This window comes from Arachis stenosperma, chromosome 6 (assembly GCF_014773155.1).
Source record: "Arachis stenosperma cultivar V10309 chromosome 6, arast.V10309.gnm1.PFL2, whole genome shotgun sequence".
Classification (NCBI taxonomy): Eukaryota; Viridiplantae; Streptophyta; class Magnoliopsida; order Fabales; family Fabaceae; genus Arachis; species Arachis stenosperma.
In genome coordinates this window covers 12,603,847-12,617,752 of record NC_080382.1, presented here as the reverse complement: position 1 = coordinate 12,617,752, position 13,906 = coordinate 12,603,847, and the positions used below count along the sequence as shown (strand labels likewise).

At 31.2% G+C, this 13,906-nt stretch overlaps 1 pseudogene; it reads right to left on the bottom strand.

The window, feature by feature from the left end:
• Window positions 1-2,583: 2,583 nt before the first annotated feature.
• LOC130933688 (uncharacterized) lies at window positions 2,584-8,191 on the bottom strand (annotated as a pseudogene).
• Window positions 8,192-13,906: the final 5,715 nt, after the last annotated feature.

Here is a 13,906-nt window from a genome sequence, read left to right as displayed (position 1 = left end):
TAGCTTACCTCCATGCAAAGAAGCATTGAAAGAGGAATTTGATCATTTTAGCCATTACTCTCACTCTCACTCTCACATAACACCGATGATTGAAGCAAGTGAAGTTGATGCTTTCAAAGGTGAAATTTGCTGATTTTTATAACAACCATGCTAGGGTATGTGAAATCAGTTACAAATATAAATTATATAATAGTTAATTTTAGGATTTTTTTAGATAAATGACTGTAAACCAAATAAAATATGATGGATTTTTATAAATATGCTATAAATTATTTATTTTGGTAAATAAAATATTTATTTTATTTATTTAAAAAGAATTATTAATTTTAGTGTGTAGATAATATTTTTTATTTTTATACATATTATATAACACAGACTCTATTTTTATGTTGTTACGAAATATAAAAAAAAAAAGCAAAACGCATAAAAAATTACAATATGAGAAAATATGGGTTTTGCCGAAAAAAATTACTACGAAGGCAATGCATTTCTGAATCTAATTTATATAATTTGTAAATAGACTCTTTAAAAAGCATCCGCTACATTATTTCCTGTTTTCAATAATCAAATTACATTTTGAAAATAAGAGTGGACTAACTTTAGGTCAATGATATATAGCAAAATACCAAAATAAAAAAATAAAGTAAATTAAAATAAAAATAAAATAAAATTAGATAAAAAATTCACTTTACCTCATTAAAAAATAATTCATTTAATTTTATTTGTGCATTGTACATATACTTAGTCACAAATATTACAATAGTTTTTTTTTATTTTTACCAAAAGATATGAAAATTCAAATTCACAATCCAGTGAACCAGCTGAAACTCCGAAAATTAAAAATTTTTTATTGATATAAATTAAATAATTATATTATTTACTGATTTTCATCCTTTTCAAAGTTTTTATCGAAATCCATTTTCAAACATATTTTGTTTACAGTGTAAACGAATTAATTTTGCACGTATTTTATTTATACTATAAACAAAATATAGTGAATTTCATTTATTCTGTAAATAAAATACGTATAAAATACACTATAAACGAAATATGAGTACTTGTAATTATAAAAAATTTAATTTTTATAGGTATAAAAATATAATTTTTAAAATGAGAAAATGGTATTAAAAATATAATTTTGTTCGATTTAAAAAATAAAATTCGATATATATTTGTTATTTTATATCTTATCTATATTTTAAAATTTAAACTAATAGCTTTCTCATGTTATTATTCTAAACGTTTCAATTAACATGGGACATAGACGATTTGAATGAACAGTTTTAACTCAAGTAACGTAATTTAAAACTGCCTATTCAAATTTCAAACACATAATTTAAATTTGTCCATTTATATCGTAGCGATCAAATCATAATTTAAAACAGCCATCACGTTATTTTCTAAAAACCATTTTGGTTATATATAATTTGTTAATATATTAAAAGATTAAATTTACTACTTCTCATTTTAATCCAAATTTATATATTTAATTGATACATGTATTTTCATTATTTTAGAAACAAGATATAAAATGATAATTTTATCATGTTCAAAAATCTAAATACTCAAAGAACTATACTATACTAACATTGAATATCAAAAGGACAAGAATTTGTCTAAAAAATAGTGGTGCTAAAATTATGGCACGCACTCATAAAATTTATTGGGTTAAGTGAGAATAACCAAAAACGAGTTAATATTCAAATTGGCCTCTGAAATTTGACTCCCGACTCAGTTTAGTCCTCAAAGTTTCAATTGACTCTAATTGTACCCTGAAATTTTGTCTCGCGCCTCAATTTGGCCCTTCCATTGTTTTCCGTCACCGGAGAGCTGACCTAACAATTTTAAATGACACATGACAGTCTCAAAACGACGCCGTTTTACTGTTGGCGCCGAAATCTTTAGAAACGACGTCGTTCACCTTAGAAAGGGACTAAATGAAAATCCAAACATTAACCACTTCAAAGGTGAAACCCAGTTGACCCTTTCTCTTCTTCCTCTTCTCCTCGTTTTCCTTCCCGTCAGAGAAGCACCATGGATGTTAATGGAGATTTAAAGCGTTTCTTACTTGTTTCTACTCCCATTGTGAAGATTAATTACCTGGGAGTCATCTTTTAAAAAACAGGTTAGTAACAAGATCGATGCTCTCAACTGCCATGCTCTGTTTTTCTCAAAATGTTGGTTGTGCGTTGTTTTTCATTTTTTTTTCACTCTACTTCATCAGTGAAACTTTGGGAGAATGTGGTTGATTATGGTTGTTGATGATGATAGAATTTTTGTATGTTAGGGTTTAATTTTTTTGCATGTGTGTGGCTGTGATCAACTAAATCGTTCAATTCTTTGTCCGTTTGAGCAGTCTTTGATTCTTCATATTCTATTTTAAAATAACAATTTTACTCCTTCATATCCCATTTTAATTTAATTGTTGATTGGGTAATTTCTTGTAAAAATAAAGTATTTTCTGTGCTGAACATTGTCTGCATCAATGAACACACATGATAATTTTGCTTTCATGTGTTTCTTTTTTTTGTGACTGAAATAAATTAAACAAAGAAAAATAAAACAAACAAAACAAGGAACTGCTTAAATAGAGGGGCAGTCCCGTTTAAGACTACGCTTAAACTCCTCCCAAGGTGAAAGAAGCTCCACATGCGAAAGTTGTAACTTCATCGCCATCTTTGCCATAGTATCTGCCACCGTGTTTGCATCTCTCATAATCAAACGAAAGTCAACACGCCAATTCCAATGCATGATATCTCTTATTTTGAGCACCAATGGATCAATAAACCCAAAACCATCTTGAGTAACAAGATTAAATGCTTCAACACAATCCGTCTCACAAATAACATCTCGTTGACCCACATCCCAAGCTAAGAGATATCCTCTCCAAATAGCAAACAATTCTCCTTGAAGAATACTATTACTCTCAATCATTACCAAACACCTCCTTTGCCAACTCCCATTACAATCTCTAATAACACAAGCAAAACCAACACTATCACCCGAACCAAAATAACTAGCATCACAATTAATCTTAAAAGTACCAATGGATGGGGGATTCCAAAAACCATTTAGAGTAGAGGGAAGGGACATACGTTGTAATTCAAAAATATTCCTAAGCTCCTTTTCTGAAGTTAATGCCAGACAAATCACTTTTTCCTGAGGCCAAGTTTCATGGGGATTAAATATGTCATTATTTCTTGCTCGCCATATCCACCAAAGTCCCGAAAAGAACTTGAACGGATGCTCTCTACTATGATACAAGAGCCAGTTCTTCAAATCCAAAGGATGATAAGAAATATCCAACCTATGTCAGACAAGCTGAGCTTTTGGACAATCCCGAATACAATGTAAAACCAATTCCTGGCTAGAAAGACATCTTGGACACCTATCCGATGACAACATCCCTCTTCTAAAGCGAAAACTTGCAGTAGAAAGAGCCTCCTTAAGACACAACCAAGCCAAAAACTTATGCTTTTCCGGAACAAGCTGACGCCAAAGCCAAAGCCAATTCTCCCGCTCCTCCCAACCAAACAGTTGCTTACACAACCACAAGTAACCATTGTGTAAGTTATAGACTTTGACAGCAGACCCGCTCCAATACCAACCCACTTCCAGACCTGCTTGTTCATCTAGATTGTAAGAGAGAATATTACCTTTCAGATTTTGAGATAAAGGAGAATAAAGAGTATCCAAATGCCACCTACCAACCGACCAAATATCCTGTATCCGGAGATTCGAATAAGAAATGTGAACATAATCCATCTCATTAGATAACCGTCCTTCTCTCCTCCAGCTAGAAAACCAAAAATTCTTGTTCAAATTTCCAATACACCAAGCAAACCCATCCTTCAACACTTCCCAAGCCTTGCAAAGACACCTCCAAATGGGAGAGTCCTTGTTCTTAGGATAACTAAAACAGTCATATAGAGATGATCGGTACTTGGTATCCAACAATTGGACCCATAGCTTGTTTGGCTGCTGGAAAAAAGTCCAAACTAGCTTCCCAAGAAGAGCAATATTTACACAATAAAGATCTCTAATCTCCAAACCTCCATATTTTTTGGAGTAACCAGTACCTTCCAAGTAACAAGATTCAATCCTCTTCCATCAACTTGTCCTTTTCAAAGAAAATTCCTCATCATAGACTCCAATTTACTAATGATTCCTTTGGAAAAAATAGAGACCTGCATCTGGTACGTGGGAATAGCGGCGGCAACAGAATTAACCAAGCAGAGTCTACCAGCCCGATTGAGTAAACTCCCTTTCCAGCTTGCTAGCCTACTCTGAATCTTATCCAGGACACCATTGAAAGCTGAACGAGTCACCCTAGAATGGCTAAGGGTAACTCCAAGATACTTGCCCAAGTCTTGGACAAATCTGATAGAGGATACCCCAGTAAAAACATCTTTCCTTGTTGCAGAGACATTCTTAGAGCAAAGCGCTTTAGACTTCTCCACATTAATCTTCATCCCAGATGCTTTGCAAAAAGTCTCTAAAACCAACATCACATTTTGCACTTGTCTCTTTGTAGCTTTACAGAATAGAAGTAAGTCATCCGCAAACATTAAGTGGGATATTCTTGGTCCCCCTCTAGAAATAGCAACCGGCTCCCACAAGCCCAAATCAACCTGATGACTAATAAAGCATGCCAATCTCTCCATACACAACACAAAAAGATAGGGTGACATAGGGTCTCCTTGTCTAAGACCTCGACTAGGAGTAAAGCCATTCAGACGACTCCCATTCCAAAGAATAGATAAAGAAGAAGCAGTGACACAATTCATAATCAAATTAAGTTTAGGAATAGGAAAACCAAAGCTCTTAAGGGTATGAGCTAAAAACCTTCAGTTAACTCTGTCATAAGCTTTCTCCAGATCAATCTTAAAGGCCAGTGTGCCTTTCTTTGATTTAGTCTTCTTCATAAAGTGGAGGACTTCTTGAGCAATAATGATGTTGTTAGGAGTTCCTCGTCCCGGAATAAATCCTCCTTGAAGCGGGCCAACAATATCCGCAAGATGAGGACGAAGCCTATTAACAAGGACCTTCGTGATGATCTTGTAAACTACATTGCAAAGACTAATCGGCCTGAAATCTTTCATAGATACCGGTGATTCAACCTTTGGAATGAGAACCAGTAAAGTCTCCAACATTCTCGGATCAAGAGTAACACCGGAGAATGCCTGCTTAACTATCTTCCAAACATCAAGACCAATGATCTCCCAATATTCTTTGAAGAAGAAAGCTTGAAATCCATCAGGACCCGGAGCTTTAAAAGAGTTCATGTGAAAAACAGCTGTTCTGACTTCCTCCATAGTAACTAGTGCCGTAAGATTATTGCAAGCTTCCTCATTTAGAGAAGGAAGAGGCACATCACCAAGGCAACCCAAATCAACATCATCCAAATGACAGAATAAGCTTTTATAGAAAGACTCTACTTCTTGACTCAGAACCTCTGGATCAGTTTCCCACACTCCATCCTTGAGAAAAAGGCCATGAATCTTATTATGCTTCCTTCGCGCAAGAGTTTGAATATGAAAGAATCTTGTATTCCTATCCCCGAACCTAACCCACTGCTTTCTGGACTTTTGGAACCATAGGAGCTCTTCTTGCACTAGAGTATTATTATAATCATCAAGCAACTGTTGCTCTTTCTGACGCAAATAAATACTATCCACCACTTCCAAACGCTTTTGTAAATAATTAATCTGCTACTCTAATTCACATTTCTTAACAAAAATGTTACCAAATACCTTCAAGTTAAACTCTAGTGAATTCTTCTGTACTTCCGAAAGCTTGCCATGAATCCTTTTATTACCAAACCACCATGACTGGTTCACAATATCCCTATACCCAAGATGAGTAGCCCAAGCAGCAAAAAATTGGAAAGGTCAATTCCCTTTAGGCTGAAGACGACCTTTACAACGCACCAGAATAGGGCAATGATTAGACTGAAGCCTATTTAAAACTTCTGCATAAGCCTCTGGAAAGATAGATAACCAACTACTATTTATACAGACTCGATCAAGCTTTTTTGCCACGTCAACATAATTTTTCACCCTCCTGTACCAAGAAAATTGCCTCCCAATAGTCTTCAGATCAAACAAACCACTATCCCCTAATGAAGTAGCAAACATGTCTGCTCTTTGATGAGAAAATTGACAGCCTTTAGATTCATGAGAAAATTTGACTTCATTAAAATCACCAAGAACAATCCAAGGTCCTTGAAAAACCATGGATTGTGCAACAAGATAATCCCAAAGGAGAACCCTTTTCTTAAATTAAGGACTGCCATAAATACCACTACACCTCCAAATTAAATTATCAAAGTGAACCTCAACAGTAACACTCTGATCAAAAGCATCAATGAACTTACAACAAACACCCTTCATAGAGGATAGAAACCAAATACCTCCCTTATGCCCCTCTGCCTCTACTATACCAACAGAGTGATACCCCAACCTTTTCCAAAATAATTTTAAATGCTGAAAAGGGGAGTGAGTTTCAACCACAATAAAGAAAACATGTCTAAATTTCCTAACAAGTTCCTTACAATGCACCCGGGCTAACTTATTAGAAGTACCCCTAATATTCCAAACAATCATATTTAAACTATCCATAAATAATAAGGACAGAATAAATAAGAACATAAACTCTAAACAGAATCACCAACCTCAATAGGTGGTTTGTCCTGCGGTATTGGCACACTCTGATCCTTAATAATTGCCACCTTCAGACCTCCTGACACTGCACCTGCCATGCTTCCATCTACTAAAGTTTTCTCCGTTGTGCCACTATTTTTATCAACTGGCGAGTTCTGCAAGGAGGAAGGCCGAGGACGCTTCCGTAGAGAAATTCCACGACGTGCAGGAGTTTTGCGCGATGGAGATGGCGCAATTTCATGTTTTTCTCGCTTCTCCATCCTAATGCCAATTGATTTGCCTCCATCACCATGCAAATTGGGCCTTGGAACCCTTCTCGAACCAAACTTGTGCTGCTTTCCATCTTGGTCCTTCAAACCTGATGACTGGCCCATTGTGAATTTTTCCTTACGCAGCACTTGTTGCCAGCCCTCTTCATCATCCATGCATGCCTCATTAACATGACCATCAGGCACGTGAGGAGCCAATGATTCCATAACTACATCCTTTCCTTTAACAACTCCTAATTTCTCACACAAATTACGAGGATTCTCACCTAAATCACGAGCTTCTGATTCAGCCTCTTTTTGAATCTCATGATTGTTGTGTGGCACTAGTGTCGGGGATTCATTATTTTTTCCATCACCAAAGGAATTTCCGTTTCCTTCCAAGGACTCTTTCTCCATGCACACGATTTATCATGCCCATACCGTGCACAAGTAGCACAAATCAACTGTATGTAAACTCTCATACTCCACTTCATAAGTCACACCCTTCACTATAATATGTTTAATTACAGGCAACTCAAGATTAATTTGAACACAAGCTCGGGCATATTTTTCTCTTTCTGCAAGCTTAGTGGCCAAATCTACTTTCACCGGAATCCCTATTGCAAAAGTAATTCGCAGCATTGCTTGTTCCTGGTAGCACCAAATTAGAAGTTCCGAGACTCGAATCCATACCAGCGTTGATCCAAAGGATTTTTCGCATGGCCTAAAATCCACATCTCATGGCTTTACTGCAACATAGTGACCGTCTATCAACCACGGGCCACCAAGAATGACTTTCTCACGATCTGCAGCAATATCAAATTTAATCAAAAAATATCCAAACCCCACATCCAACAAATCAAACCCTCCTTTGATGCGCCATACTATCCGAAACTTATGCATGAGAGCCGTGTAGCCATAATGCTTATCCAGTACCTTGATCACGATGGCTTCCTTATAAGGTTCAGCCAGACAGCTCTTTGCCTCCTTGGTAAAATTGACACTTGGTGGACGAGAATCATCTTGCTTACATGTGACCGTCGCGATACCATCCCCAGATAAAGACCCTATTAATGCAAAGGCCTTAGACTTTTCTGCACCAATAACTTTATCTTGAAAAGAGACATTGGATGGCTTTTCTAACCCATCTCGAGAAGAACCCTCCTTAACACCAGATACACACCCACCCACGCTCTCTCCCTTATCTCTTCTGATGGCATGACCATCTTCCTCACCGTGTTTCACCCTCAACTGCTCGCCCCCGCTCTCTCCTTCTCTCATTCTCCTTGAGTACGGAGTACGTACTCTTTCTCTGCTAGGTTTTTTTTATTTTATTGTGATGTTTTTTCATGTGTTTCTTTGTTCCTTCTTGTACTATTGTTTTGATCATAAGAAGAATATAATTTTGATAAAAGAATCCTACTTTTATACATGAATTTTAAGGGTGTGATTACTAGTTGGAATCTGCGAGGGAAGAATTGACTTGATGATTAAAGTGGAGTCTATTTTATTTCTCAAGAATCCTTCCCTTAAATTTTTTGCATAAAGCTTGTGTTTATCCTAATATGTGCTTCATTAACGTTAGTTGACATCAACTCTTTGCATATCAATTTGTTAAATGGAAGAATGTGCTCTTTTAGTAAAAATATTTGAAGAAGCTTGAGTAAATGGGGATTATAACGTATCTTTAACTTTCCTTCTTAATGTTCTAATTTGAATAGAGTTACCTGAGTTTTGACTGCTGCTTCCCAACATTCTTCTCACTTCTTGGAGACACTCTTCGATTTGGGAAAATTGAAATTTCTAGGTTTTATTTAAAATTTTTAGGGGTTAAATTGATACCTTCAAATATTTTGCCACGTCATCTAATTGCTAGGCTGTCAGGTGTCTACCAAAATTGTCAAGTCAGCTTTCCGGTGATAGAAAACGACGGAAGGGCCAAATTGAGGCGCGGGACAAAATTTCAGGGTACAATTAGAGTTAATTGAAACCTTGAGGGCTAAATTGAGTCGGAGGTCAAATTTCAGGGGCCAATTTGAGTATTAACTCCCAAAAAACTCAAGAGTTCCTTTTAAATTTATTGGAAAGCACAAATTTAAATTTATCTAATTATATTTAAATTTAATTTATTGTTTAAATTTATTAAAAGATTTGATTTGATTTTGATTTGTTTAGTAATATTTTTAAAAATTTAAAATATAAATTAAATCTAATTTAAATTAATTATCACATCTTTAAATATTTAAAATTTAAATCAAATATGTCCTTTCTTTGATACTATCCTTTGTCTTTGAAAAAATGAACAATTTTTGTTTTGAATGGAAGTAGCTCACAACTTTAATTTCGGAGTTGAAGAGAGCTAAACTTGTTTGGAGTTTGTCTATCTATAAGTACATATTAATATTAATTTTTTACACAAGTTACTCAAGGCAATTATATTACATTATTACCGTTATGTTTATTTTATTCTTCGTTGTTTATACTGTTGACAATTGCTTATACAAATAATTTGAAAAAAATTGGTGATATTGAAAGGAATTTATGTGGTGTAATAATCTAAATTTTTAATAAATTGAATTGTTTAATTATATACCTAAGTTTTAGACATTTGGGTATTTTATCATTCCAATTCATTGTAGGTAATAAAAAATTATATTATTATACTCAACAAGAAAATGAACTTTTTTAAAAAAATAATTCTTTAAGATTTTAGTGCGGATACTTTTTTTTTTTGGTATAAATATATGCATTTACAAGGATAATTCATATTCTTTAATATTCATGTTAAATTTAAAACAAGGTTTTAATTTTGGCGTTTAAAAAATATACAATTTCGACTTAGTGAAAAGAAGTCAAAATAGAGAAATATACTATCGATATAATTCCCAAAATATATATACCATATTTATTAGAATATAATATATTTTTATTTCTATTTAATTTAGAATAAAATATATTTTTTGTTCCTAATAGTTGTAAATTCTTTTTAAAATATCGTTAACATTTATTTTAATTCAATTTTATCTCTAATATTTTTGAATCATTTAATTTTGTTCTTAATATTTTCAATTTGTATTAAAACTATTTCCACAATATAAAAGGTTGATGTAGAGTAGGGATGGCAATCCTACTCGAACTCGCGGTACCCACCCCGCCCCTATCCGTTCGGGGCGGGTATACCCGCCCCGCACCGAGATGGATTTTTAGCGGGGTGGGTTCTTGGGAGAGGCGGGGCGGGGTCGGGTTTAGGTAATACCCGCCCCGCTATATATATAATATATATAATTTTAATATATAATATGTATAATATATGTAAAATAATTAGTAAATGATTAATAATATTGTATCACATTTAAATTTTTACTTTAATTTATGTTATGTATGTGATGATGGTTATATAAATTTTGAAATTTAATTTAATTTATTAGATTTTAATAATTATAGGGACGGGTAGGGGCGGAGCGGGTACCCGCAAGAGCGGGTTAGGGTTCAGCGTTTTACTACCCGTAGGTAAAAACGGAGCGGATTCTATGCAGGTTGTTGTACGGCGGGACGGGATCGGGTAGAGCAAAAACCCGCCCCTACCCACTCCGTTGCCACCCCTAATGTAGAGCCCTCTTGTAACTAATTTGAATTTTGTTAAATTTCATTTTCTTTTAATGTCTATAACTCTGAAATAAACATTAAGTGTGGTGGTGGATAGAAAATATCCTATAAAAGAGTATCTTTATAAATTTAGAAACAAGTAATAATACTTTTTTATGTTTAAAACAAATTTAATTATTTTATATTTTTATATTGTAGTTAAAAATATCGCACTATTTTATTATAATTTTTTAATAAGGTTAAAATTTTGTGATAGTAATTTGAGTGATTGAAATTTATAGTATCATATTAATTCAGCAAACATCTCTACATATTATGATTGAAGTTGTTAGCCAAATTTAGTTAAATTCCACCTAATTTTATTTATTTATTTAATATTCTTGGTAAAAAAATCTAGAGAACCAGTATTTTTAATAAATTTTAGCTAGTATTTAACTATCAAAACTAAATTGAATAATTTTATATCATTAGATGTAATCTCACACCATTAAAAATATCATTAATGATTAATTGATGACTACAAATCACAAAATCTACTTACCTTTTAACACTCTTCTTTTTGATATTTGGTTTTAGTATATATTTATATTTTTTAATGGTAAAGAAATGTATGGTTAGAAAGTTATATTTAACAAAATGTTTAATTAAATTTGATTAATTTTACATATTGCACGTTTCATTAATTATCAATTATATTTAGACTAAACTAGTATTTAAGCAAAAGTCAATATAATTGTTCAAACTAAATATAAGACCAAAATGTCAATTAAAATGTTATTACTTGAAATTGGTAATTTATTTGGTTTTAGAAAAAAAATACTTAGAATAGTAAAGTTGTATTTAATTTAAACATAGTTTCTTAATGCAACAATAGACTTCAATTTTCTTTAAAAAACTAAAAAGATTTTTTCTTAATTATTTATTCCTTTAATTAACTTTGTTCTAACTTTCATCAAAACCAAAGAAATCAAGAAATTCAAATGATAACATTTAAAGTTTTAATTCATTTTTTGATATCAAATTTAGTTTAAATATAAATATTGAGTTTATATTAAATAGTTTTGATTCTAAATTATAATTTGTTATATTTTTAAAAATATTAAATAATTAATTATTAATATAATGTACAAATTATAAAATTAATTAAATTATCTTAAACTAATTTTGTTATATATATATATATTTTTTTGTCGATGAATTGAACAATCTTCAAACCAATAAAAGAAAACATATAGCATTTGAGCTAACGCTCATTTGGCGGTTTCTTCTTTCATTAAGACATTAACATTTATTAGACATTATTATTGATAAAGAAACCCAATCTTAGTTTACATTCATCCTTCCTAGTGCAACAGGAAGTTAGAAGTAAAAAAAAACCTACATGAAACACAAGTTCAATTCTCTTTGATCACAATTGTTTACAATGTATCACATCTATGAAATACTTCATCGAGTTATTTTCACTGATTCAGGTTCCAACTATATGGATGTAAGCGTTTAAAGAAGGGGCAATAATCTTTACTTTATCGAAAGATGGTTGGATCTACTCACCTATTATGACCAACCTAATGGAATGTGGTTAAAGTTAGTTTTCTTGGGAGTTGGGAGGAGCTCGATTTTTTATTGAGGAATTACATCCACGGAATTTTATAGGACAAGTTCAAGTTCCATCCTCTCCATACTTTTTACGTCTGTCCGAAAATCTTTAAAGTGGAGCACATAATGAGATTGAATTCTCTTAGTTTAAATTCAGTTTTGCTAAATTCGTGACAAATTTGAATATGCAATTTCAACGATTGGTAATATATTTAAATTTTCTTATTTTAAGTTGTTCATTATTAGAATAATTTTATAACATATTGTGATTTTTTTCAGAAATTACCGACTTTCTTTTGCATGCATGCAATGCCATTGAGAGGAATAAGGGTTAGTTTGGTTTTTCGGTGTGTCAATTCTATACCTTACCGCATTGCATGGATAGCGGATGATGAAGCTTATTTAACAAGAGGATGATTTGAATTTGCACGAATTCTAAATGTTGATATTTACGATGTTATTTCAGTTGGTTATCGTTACGAGAATGACTCTATATTATACGTGACTAAGAACTAGAATAGATTCAATATTGTTTAAGTAATTTGGTTTTAATATTAGTATTTGATTAAATTATAATTAGAAAATTTTAAATTATTTCCTCAATTTATATATTATGAGTATTTTTCATGGATGTACTATTTTTAAATAATTTAATAATTAATAAAATGAAGTGGTGTCAGATATATTATTTAAGTTTATTTTTATCCTTTATTTTTTTATTTGTATTTTCATTATATTTGACAAAAAATCTCTACCTAAACATATAGTTTTCGTTGACCTAAACACAATTTAGTTGCCAATAAAAACTGATTTTATCTATAAAAAATAATAAAACATGTATCTTTTGATATTATATTAATATAGTAAGTAGACATTATGATATAATAATATCTTTAATTGTATTATAATTAGCTCATAAATAATGTATGATTATATTATTTTAGGAAATTTTTTTCATTATAATTATATCAAATCAATATTTAATTATGATAAATATGTTAATTATAATTATATTATAAAATTATAATAATTACGATAGTTATGTTATATATTTTAATCATTTATGTAAGTAAATAAATTAGAAAATAATCAAATCAAATCATGACGGTAAATATATAATATAGAATAATATTATACATTTAATTGCATTATAATTAGCTCATGAATAATGTATGATTATATTATTTTAATAAAATATTTTTATTATAATTATATCAAATTAATATTTAATATATTATTTAAATCTATTTTTTATATAACAATAATATTATATATATTTATATATCACTTTTTTAAACTCATTCTTACAAATATTGGCATATAATTAATATAGATAACATATATACTTAATAAATATCTTTATTAAATTAATTATAACGATTAATACAAGATAATCTCATAAGTATAACCTAATTATAGCAAAAATTTTCATAAAAATAATTGACTACTAATTTGAATATAATTGATATAGTTAAATTGATACAACCGATAAGATTGAGAATATGTAGTAATTATAATAATTATTATATCAATTATAATAATAATAATTCACGTGACTTCGTATACAGTAATTTTTGAATTTTAATTGTCACATAATTATACTTGAATATTATTTAATTTTAGATGTTTTATAGGTAATATTCATTATCACATGAATTATCATCATTACTCAATAATAATAATAATAATAATAATAATTTTAAATTTATATAATTAATATAATTGATATAGTTCTAATTCTCATTTGTATGTAATAATTTTATTAGTATGTATTCACAGTTTTAATCAATATAT